Raw genomic sequence first — 11,382 nt, forward strand, 5'->3', positions numbered from 1 at the left:
AAGTCAGACACAGATTGTGGAGGCAAATGAATCCAGGGTGAGCAGGTAAGACATCAGGTTGCTGACTCACAGGCTATAGAAGCTAATGCTTCCCAGAATCAGCAGGCAGCATGGCAGGCTGTTGGCTCAAGCCAAAGAGGCAGAGGTCTGAGTGGGAGCCCGATGCAGGTTCCATATCCAGCAGAAATCAACAGAGCATCCACATATATTGGAAACATGTCACACCCTTGAGGAATCTCCCCTTCAGTTGATTGTCTGCTCATAGCAGATCTCATCCTGGAAGTGGTTACATTATATCAGATCTCATCATAGGAGATGACTACATCCCAAATACCAAACCAGTCCCAGTCAGGTTGACATACAACCCTAGTCATTAGCTATCATTTCCATTTTCTAGCTACATAACTTTGGAAAGTGACTGTGGCAGTTACATCTCCTGTCAACTTGAGTGAAGGGGTGGAGTTAAGCCTATCAATCAGATCTTGGCTTGATTGTGCCTCCTGGTGGGTGTGACCTTCTCATACAAATTCTGGGACTTCTTTTCTTCCTCCCTGGAGGTGTGACACACTCTCTTTCTCTGCTTTGAGTTCCTGTTAATGAGCCACATGGAGCTATGCTGATGGCAGCCAGAGCCCTGGAGCTGGAGAAGCCACGTGGAGACCCACACCAGTGCTGAGATGCTCCCACCACCATTGGATCCTCAAGACTTTCCAACCACTGGTATGTGATCTTCCTGCTTTCTGCATCATTGCAGGTGCTGTGTGAGTCTGTAGAAGAAATTAGACTACAGTTGGACCTATGGGCTAATATCGGACTTATGGGCTAATACCAAACTTAAGAACTTGATCTGGACTGGGCTGGGATGTTTTCTTAATATAGAATTACCCATTGATATAAAACTCTCTCCTACACGCATGTGTCTCTGGATTTGTTTCTCTAGTCTACCCACACTAACACAGTGACTTAACCATTTAAATTCTCACTCTCTCATTGGTAAAATTGAAATAATATCGTACAAAGTTCCTACTACAGTTTCCAGTATTCTGAAATAAGTTAGCTATAGATAATAGTAATTAGGACACAGAGAACAAAGGAACCGAAAGAAATTAGAGATTGTATTAAATTCCTGTGTAGCAAACTCGGTATACAGGGGAAAGCATAAATATAGCTACTTTTAGTATTTCAAGAAGCTGACTGGAATTCCACATCTACTTTCCCCTAAGAACACCAGCAGGTGTCAAGACCTTCCTTGTTAGTAGTCCTGGACATTCCTTGGCTCATTACCATTGGCTTATAGACAATCCTCACACCCTCATAAGGTATCTACCTTTTCCTGTGATAAAAGATCAGAATAGACACAGACACACACATACACAGGAGAAGGTATACATGAACCAAAACAACACTAAAACTGAGTTACCAAGAAATTTGAAGGACAACTACCTGGCATACTAACTGGAAGAGAATCACATTTATGTCTCTTCCAAAAAGGTGACTTAACAAAATGTGGAAATTATTGAAAGATAAATTTTGCTGAAGAATGGTTGCAGCAATGCGTTGAAAGGGAGCTGCCAGGAAAATCATGCAAGATTCAGAAGAGAATGTGGAACAAAGGTGTCATTACTGATGCAAGGTGGATCCGCCGAAAGCAGAAAATACCAGAAAGTTTTTTACTTCTGTTTTAGTAACTGTGCAAAGACATTCAATTGTGTGGATAACTCTGTAAAGAACGGGAATTTGAAAACACATAATCGCGGCAATATAGAACTGGTACCTGGATCAAGAGGCAATCGTTCAAACAGAACAAGGGGATAGTGCATGGTTTAAAAATCAGGAGAGACGGGTGTCAGGATTGTATCATTTCATCCTCTTTATTCAATTCATAGGATGAGCAAATAATTTGAGAAGCTGGCCCCTGTGAAGAAGAATGAGACATCAGGATTGGAGGGAGGGTCATTATCAACCGGCAGCATGCCTGTTGAAAGAGAAGAGGATTTGAGATGCTTGCCGATGAAGGGCGAAGGCTGCAGCTGTCCTTGTGGATTACAACAAAGAAAAAAAATCTAGACCAATAGACAACGTCATGATAAAAGAAAAAGACTGAAGTAAGAGTTTTCATTTTGCTTGGTTCTATTTGTTGCATTAGGTAAATCTGCTGCACAAGACCTCTCCAGAGTATTGAAAAGCAAAGATGTTACACAAAGGTGTGCCTGGCCCAAGCCATGATATTCCCTATGGCATCATATGCGTGTGAAAGCTGGACATTGAGCAAGGAAGACCGAAGGAGACCTGAGGCATTTGAAGTGTGGTGCTGGAGAAGAACATGGAAAGTTCGTGGACTGCTGAAAGGACAAACTGATGCGTGCTGGAAGAAGTGAGGCCAGAGTACTCCTTAGCGACAAGGATAACAAGACTTCATCTTAAACGCTCTGTGCATATTGTCAGGAGAGACCAGTCCCTAGAGAAGGACATCATGTGTGGTCAAGTGGAAGGGCCTCGATGTGACGACGGATTGATTCGGTGGCTGCAACAATGGGCTCGGTGTGGGAACAGCTGGAGGATGGCAGAGGACCCCACGATGCTTCCTTCAGTTGTGCATAGGGTCCCTCTGGCTTGGAATTGGCTTGACAGCACCTCACAACCACGACCGGTGCTTACGGAAGTAACAGTAAAAAAAAATCAAATGATACATTGCATTGGGCAAATCTGCTGCAAAAGGCCTTTTTAGCGTGTTAAAAAGCAAAGATGTCACTTTAAAGACTCAGTTGTGCTTGAGTCGAGCCATGGTATTTTCCAATTATCTCCTGTGTCTGCAAAATCTAAACAATGAATAAGGAAGACTAGAGAAAAATTGAAGCACGTAAATTATGGGATTGGCAAAGACTATTAAAAGTATCGGGTACTTCCAGAAGGACAAACAAATCTATCTTGGCAGAAGTAATCCAGAATGCTCGTTGGAAGCATGGATGGAAAGGCTTTGCTTCATGGACTTTGGACATGTGATCAGGAGGGACTTACTCATTGAGGAGGACATGGTGACTAGTATAGAGTTGACCCCCCAAAGGGAAAACCCCCAACGAAGTGGGTTGACACAATGGCTACAACCATGGGCGCCAACATAACAGCTGTGAGAGGGCACCAAACGAGGAAAAACACTCACTGCCATGGCGTCAACGCGGACTCCTAACAACCCTGTAGGACCGTGTAGAACCACCCCTGTGCGTTTCTGACTGGGACTTTATGGAAGTAGAAAGCCTTCTCTTTCTCCCACAGAGCGACCGGCGCTTTCAGGTTGCTGACCTTGCAGCCCCTCTTGTTAAGCACTGTGCTATCAGGATGCTGAGGATGGTGCAGGACCCATCAATACTTCATTCTGTTATACATAGGGTTGTCATGAATCAGAACTGACTCCATGGTAACTAACAACAACAACAAGCTATATTTTGTGCCGTTAGGAAAAAAATCTTGAAGCCAAGCTTAATAGCAAAGTTTTAACAAAACTTAAGTGGACATCCCAAATCATTGACATAAGTTCATGCAATGCTTCCCCACATGGAACAATATCATATATATGTAGCATATATATTATATATATTATAAAGCATATATATGTTAAGCAATATCACATATATAAAGCATTTTAATGTGGAGAAGTCCTCAAAGATGAGCCAAGAGAGGGGAAATCATCAACCTCAATGGATGAAGGCGTTGTGACTGAAGGCTATGCACCAATGGAAGAGAAGACCACAGAATCACCACTGACATGATACCTACTGGCGTTTACAAATCACACCTGGTTTGGCATTTTCGATTTTAAGGGCGCATCTTGGACTCAGTAGGCTTTCAGCGGACTGGGTGCAAAACTTTGACACAAAGATCAGCAAACTCAAAGACCTCAGCTTTCCATCAGTCTTCCAGGCAGCATCAAAGTTAATAAAGACAGTTTTATGGAACGAATCATCACCAGGGGCAAGTCTTGGATGACCAATGTTCCACAGAAAAAGGTCCAGTCCACACAGCATCTTCAGGGGGATCTAATGGGCCAGTTAAAGTTAAGGCAGACAGATCAGCTCAGTTACGGCAACTGGGTTGGGAGATCCCAAGGGGCAATGTTGATAGCTTCCCCAGAGAACAAGGACAATCACTGGAAGAAGTTTTCAAAAGCTGCCTTGGTGAAGAAAAGGCCAACTTTTTATTTTGCCATTCACCCACCTGCTCACACTTGAAAAACTTCAATGGAAACCTTACCAAACCCACCATACAACCCTGTTCTTCTCCCTTCAAACTTCTTTTAGTTCCCAAATTGCTTTCTTTTTTTAAAAAAATCATTTTATTGGGGGCTCTTGCAGATCTTATAACAATCCACACATCCATTGTGTCTGTGTCAAGTACATTTGTACATTTGTTGCCACCATCCTTGTCAAAACATTTTCTTTCTACTTCAGCCCTTGGTATCAACTTCTCTCTCCCCACCTTCTCTACCCTCTCACCCTAATGAACCTTTGATAAGTTATTAATTATTATTGTTTTTACATCTTACCCTGCCCACTGTCTCTCTTCACCCATATTTCTGTTGTTGTCACCACGAGTGGGATGAGTGGGGTGGGTTATACATAAATCCTAAAAATCAATCCCTCCTCTCTCCCCACACCTTCCCCCTACCCTCATGATATCACTATTCCCATTATTGTTCCTGAGGAGTTTATCTGTCCTGGAATTCCGTGTGTTGAGAGCTCTTATTTGTACCAGTGTACATGCTCTGGTCTAGCAACATTTACAAGGTAGAATTGGGGTCATGATGGGGTATGGGGAGGAAGCATTAAAGAACTAGAGGAATGTTATGTGTTTCATTGGTGCTATGCTGAACCCCCACTGACTCTTTCCTTCCGTGTGACCCTTCTGTGAGGTGATGTCTAATTATCTACAGATGGACTTTGGGTCTCCACCCGCATCCCCTTGTCACATCAACATGATTGTTTGCTTTGGGACTTCTGATGCCTGATACCTGATCCCATCAACACCTCATGATCACACAGGCTAGTGTGCTACTTCCATGTGGACTTTGTTTCCCTGTTACATGACTGCTTTGGGGGATTATAAAGAGACTTTTCCCCAACTTTGTCTCCCCCAAAGACATGACAAACATTAGAGGCTATTTGCCAGCTTATGGTGGGAGGTCAGATATTTAGAGACATCCTCCTGAAGGCAGTCAGTTGCCAGACTACTGTTGGGGCCCACCACAGGTAGGGCCTACTCCTTGCTGTTAAGGACAATGGGCTACTTCTCCCTAAAGGCTTGTTGTCATCAGTTTGGTCCCTGTAGGTGGGGTTTACACCCTACTGATAATGGTTTCTATAGTGAGCCAGAGTACAGGTCACCTGCTCAGTGACATTCAAAGTTAGGCAGCCATCCTGAATCTAGGATCTGCCCTTCTTGTCATATGTGTTCCTTCAATCCCTCCCATTCCTATTGTGTGTATATCCCTAGATTGTCCCCCTGTCATTGCTGTATAACCTACAGTGCAACCCCTTCCTGTGCCGTACGTCTTTACCTGTAATTAGTGGGCTTGCATGCCCCCCCCAAAGATATATCAGCCTTGGTTAGCAATGAAGAGCCCAGTTCGCCTCTAGTCGGCCCCTTCCTCTCTCCTCTGGTCCTCACTCCCCTGTTTCCCTTCCCCTTGTCCTCCTTCCCCTGCCCTTCTCTCCTGCCTCTGGTCTCCCATCTCCACGTGGGCCACCGAGTGGGGCTGAGGTGAGCATGCTACCATGAAATGTGTCTGATTCCATTATTTCAATCACTCTTTTCTCTCTCATGCTCTCTATGACTTTATTATATATATAATTTCAACCGTACAATTGTGCCTATCAAACTCATGATTAGTTGTGGGGGGCTGGCCTTTCCCCAACGCTGCTTGTTTATCTTCAAGCCTTTAAGACCCCGGAAGCTATATCTCTTAACAGCTGTGCACCATCAGCTTTCTTCACCACACTTGCTTATGCACCATTTTGCCTTCAGCGATCATGTCAGGAAGGTGAACATCACTGAATGCCAGGTTATTAGAAAACCGTGTTCTTGCATTGAGGGAATACTTGAGTAAAGTACTCAATGTCCATCTGCTACCTTAATACTTAACATACACGTATATGTACATAGACCCATGCCCCTATTATTATGTATAAATATATTTACATATGTGCGTGCCTATGTTTATACCTCTATAAATGTCCTTTGCCTCCTAGTTCCTGAAAGCACATTTCAAAGGCACTTGAATGGAGTCCCGTGACATGCTACTCAGACTGCCACTTTGATGTGGTGCAAATGGAAGAGCACAGAGTTCTTTGGAGTAGGGGTGTCGCTGTTAGGTGTTGAGACCGTTCAGGTTCACAGAGACCCTTGGGAAAGTCGAATGAAAACCACCTAGTGCGAGTCCATCCTCACAATTTTGGGTATATTTGAGCCCATGGTGGCAGTCATCGCGTGTATCCATTTTGTTAAGCGTCCTCTTCTCTTTTGTTGACCTTCTGTCCTTCCACAGAGATGAGCTGCTCCTGCCCAAAGTATGAGAAAGTCTTTCCATTGTCCATTCTAAGGCGCATGCTGGGTGTATTTCTCCCAAGGCAGATTTGTGTGTTCTTCTAGCAATCTGTGTTACCGTCAGTATTCTTCATAACCCCATAATTCAAAGGCATGAGTTCTTCTGCAGTCCTTCTGAGATGACAGAACATAGTGTGGGTGGGGCATGAGCACCTTGGCCCTTTAACAGATAGCCTCAATACAATAGATCCTTGGACTGATTGACTGTCCGTAACATTGATTGTGGATACAAGTAAAATGGAATACGGGCAAGTTATGAAGCTTTTTATTTTCTTTACATTGAGATGTAACCCTTTCCTAACCCGCTAGTCCTTGGTTTTTGTCAGTCAGTACTTTAAATCTTTCTCGCTTTTAGCAAGCAAGATGGTGTCATGTACCTATCTCTCTCCCATTGTCATCAAGTCAATGCTGACTCATAGTAACCCCATAGGGCAGGCTAGAACTGACCCTGTGAGTTGAGACTGTAACTGTTTCCTGGAATAGAAAGTGCATCTTTCTCCCGAGGAGCAGCTCAGGGTTTCAACCTGATGACCTTACAGATGGCAGCCCAACATGGAACCATTATCCCACTGGGGCTCCTTTGAAAACCAAACTCACTGCCATCGAGTCAATGCCAAGTCATAGTGACACTATAAAATTACCTCTGTAATTTTCCAAGACTGTTACTGTTTATGGGAGTGGACAGCCCAGTCTTTCTCCCAAGCAGCAGCAGATGTAGTTGTGCAAATAGCAAGTTGTAGATGAGCCTTCATCCTATCCTAACCCTCCAATTGTCCTCTTGTGGTTGTTCTGAAGTGCCATTAAGTCGTTTCTGAGCCATACCAACTCTATGCACACCGAAGGAAACACTGCCTGGTCCTGCCCATCCTCACATATGTTCTCATGTGTGAGCCCGTGTTGCAGCCACGGTGTCCATCTATCTTGTCAAGGGCCTTCCTTTTTTCACTGCCCTTCTACTACCAAGCATGATGAACTCCTCTCGGGACTGGGTTCTCTTGAAAGTATGTCCAAAGTATGCAAGACAAAGAGGGGCCATCCTTGCCTCTCAGGAGCACAAACTCTGGCCATACTTCTTCTAAGACAAACCTGATTGTCCTTCTTTTGACAATCCACAATACTTTTCAATATTCTTCACCAGCACCACAATGCAAACATGCCGATTCTACTTCAGCGTTTTTTAATCTATGCATATGAACTGGGGGAAATGCCACGGCTTGGGTCAGGCACACCTCTGTCCTCAAAAATTAACATCCTTGCTTTTGGACACTCTAAGGAGATTTTGTACCACCGATTTTGATCTCTTCACTGCTGCTTCCATCAGCATTAATTGTGGATCCAATCAACATGAAATTCTTGGAGACTTCAATCTTTTCTCCATATATCAGCATCTTACCTATTGGCCCATTTGGGAGGATTTGGGTTTCCTTTACCTTGAGTTGTAATCCATATTGAGAGCTACAATCCTTGATCTTCATCGGCAAGCACTTCAAGTCCTCCTCATTGTCAGTAAGCCAAGGTTGTGTCATCTGCATATTGCAAGCTGTTAATAAATCTTCCTCCAATCCTGATGCTGCATTCTTCTGCATATAATCTAGTTTCTCTGATGGTTTGTTCCACATACAGACTGAATAAGAATGGTGAGCTCTGACACACACCTTTCCTGATTTTAAATCACGTAGTATGCCTTGATTCATGTACAGGTTCTGGATGAACACAATGAAGTCGGTCTTCTTGGATTCCGATTATTCTCAAGGCCGCCCATAGTTTGTTAAGATCCCCATAGTAGAATGCCTTGGCATAATCAATGAAACACAAGTAAACATCTTTCTGGTATTCTCTATTTTGAGGAAAAATCCATCTGACATCAGACTCTTCTGAATCTGGCCTGAACCTCTGACAGCTCCCTATCCATCTAAATGCTACAACTGTTGTTGCATGATCTTCAGCAAAAATTTACTTGTATGTAATTTCCATGATACTGTTCTATAACTTGAGCATTCTACTGGGTCACCTTTCTTTCGAACAGGTACAAATATGGATCCTTTGCAGCCAGTTGGCTAAGTAGCTGTCTTCCAAATGTCCTAACAGAGATGAGTGTTTCCAGGGTGCTGAAACATTTCAGTTGGTATTCCATCAATCCTGGAACATAGTTTTTGGCTAATGCAGCTTGAACACTTTCCTTCAGTACAATTGGTTCTTACTCATATGCTACCTCCTGCAAGGGTGGGAGGTCAACTAATGATTTTTGGTACCGTGACTCTGTGTATTATTTCCATCTTCTTCTGCGGCTTCCTGCATCCGTCAATATTTTGTCCATATGATTTTTCAATATTGTAACTCAAGGCTTGAAATTTTTCTTGAGTGCTTTCATTTTAAGATGTGCTGTGTGCTTCCTCTTTGGTTTTCCAGTGCCAGGACTGGGCTCTTGTCATTATAATGCTGGACGTTGTCTTCTCAAGAAATTTTCTATTCTTCTCTTTTACTTCATCCTTTCTTTCATGTTTCCTAGCTTAGCATTTTTCCTATGATTAGCAGCAAGTTTCAGAGTATCCACCTCTGGTACCCACTATGATCCTTTCTTTACTTCTTGTCTTTTTATGACCCTCTGCTTTCTTCATGAATAATGTTCTTGATGCCATCTGATAGCTCATCAGGTCTTGTCTCATCGGTGTTCAACACAGCAAATCTGTTCTTGAGATGTTCTTGAAATTCAGGTAGAATATACTCAAGGTTGTATTTTGGCTCTTGTGGACCTGTTTTAATTTTCTTCACCTTCAGCCCGAACTTACATATACACATTCGATGGTACAAGTTCCAGGCAAGTTTCAAGTCTGTGGGTCAGATGTTTGACTGGGGTTTCATAGCTGCAGGGTAATGAAGCCACGATCTGCCTCGCACAGTCCAGTTCCTTAGCTTACCTGTACAGCACACAGATTGAATAAGTATGGTGAGAGAGTACAACACTGATGCACACCTTTCCAGATTTTAAGACACACAGTATGCTCTTGCTCTCTTCAAGCTGATGTTATCATTGCCAGGAACTGAGTACAGGATATACTAAGGGGTACTCCCCCAAAAAAACTTCAGAATTCCCAACCCCCACCAAAACTATGTACTTGAATTTTTTTACAAAAACAACCTTATTACCCTCAAAATACTCTCCATTACACTTAATGCATTTGTGAAATGTGTGATTCCATTCTTGGAAACATTTTTCAAACTCATCTGTTTGGATGGCTGACAGCACCTCCCTCATTTTTTTCTTCACCTCTTTTACATTGTCAAATTGCTGTTCTTTCATATGCTCTGCATTCACTGAAACAAAAAAAAAAAAGGTTGCATGGAGCAAGGTCGGGTGTGTAAGATGTGTGGGGCATGGGAGGCATGCTGTTTTTTGCCCAAAACTGGCGTGCTGAGATGGCTGTGTGAGCAGGTGCATTATCATGGTGACAAAACCAGTCCCCAGTCTGCCCCAAATCAGGCCTTTTTTGGCACACATTGTTACTCAATCTTTTCAGAACCTCTAAATAGAGAGCTTGATTAACAGTCTGACCTGGTGGAATGAACACCAAATGCACTGTCCCCATCACATCATATAAACCAAATGAGCATTGTCTGGTTCTTTGATTTCACTTGCCAAGCTTTTTTTTTGGAGGGGGGGGGTCACGATGATGATGGCATCTTCCCCTGCCTTAGTTAATGTTTGCTTTGGGGGTCATAAGAATAACACCATGTCTCCTCACCAGTAATGAACTTGGGGGAAATGTCTGAGTCTCTTTGGAGCTGTTCTTTCAGAGCACAACATGTTTGCACTCAGTGATCTTTTTCCTGGTCAGTCAGATCCTGAGACACAATTTTCACAGCAACCATTCTCATTCCCAAATCTTGTATTACAATTCGCTGAACTGAACCCAAGATAGTCTAAATAACTCCCTATCTCTTCAATGGTCCTTCATCGATCTTTGAGCACAAGTGCACGGATTTTGTTGGTGTTTTCACCCATTCAGGAAGTTGGTGGACATCCAGAATGAGGTTTGTGATCCAGTGACACGTCACCTCTTTTGTAACACGTAACCCACTCATACACTTGAGGTGTTTCCCATGGCGCTGTCCTTGTAAGCTGTGTTCAACATCACAACAGTTTCTGCCGTATTTTTCCTGAGTAGGAAACAAAGTTTCACAGCCACATGCTGTTATATTAAATCAATTATCACAAAAAATGAGGTTAAAGCAAAAGTACTTTTACAAAAAATTCACTGTGACCAGAGAGAAACTTCCCAGGTGATGCTAATGGGTGCACCAACTCAGAGTGAGTTGTTCAATGCTTGCTTGGCTAGCAGGAAAAATGCATACTACGAAAGTTCCGCCTAGCGGAGCTGTTCCCTGATTTGGGGGGGAGGATAACCCCTCATATTATTTCTTACTACTGCATGTGATGCTACAATGATCTTAAAAGTTCTAACTGAAAATAATTTCCACTGTTTTGTGTGTAGAAATTAGCATTTCACTAAGAATTTTAGAATGAACCAGAAAAGAGGTAAGAAAAACCATCTGCCTAAAATATAATATTTTGATGCATAGTTTGCTTGTCTTTGTTTTCAACATTTATCTAGAGGGAAAATGTAAGGGAGGGGACTAAAAATCAGAGTGGTGAGAAGGCGGAGCCTTGCTGTCCCACACCTCTGTGACATCAGAAGCCATGCTGGAGGGATGCTTGGTGACCGCAGGTAGAGGAAGAGAAGGCCACCCCTCAGCCTACAAGGTGGGGGTGCCCCATTTGCCCCA

The sequence above is a fragment of the Tenrec ecaudatus genome, chromosome 2 (assembly GCF_050624435.1).
Source record: "Tenrec ecaudatus isolate mTenEca1 chromosome 2, mTenEca1.hap1, whole genome shotgun sequence".
NCBI classification, from domain to species: domain Eukaryota; kingdom Metazoa; phylum Chordata; class Mammalia; order Afrosoricida; family Tenrecidae; genus Tenrec; species Tenrec ecaudatus.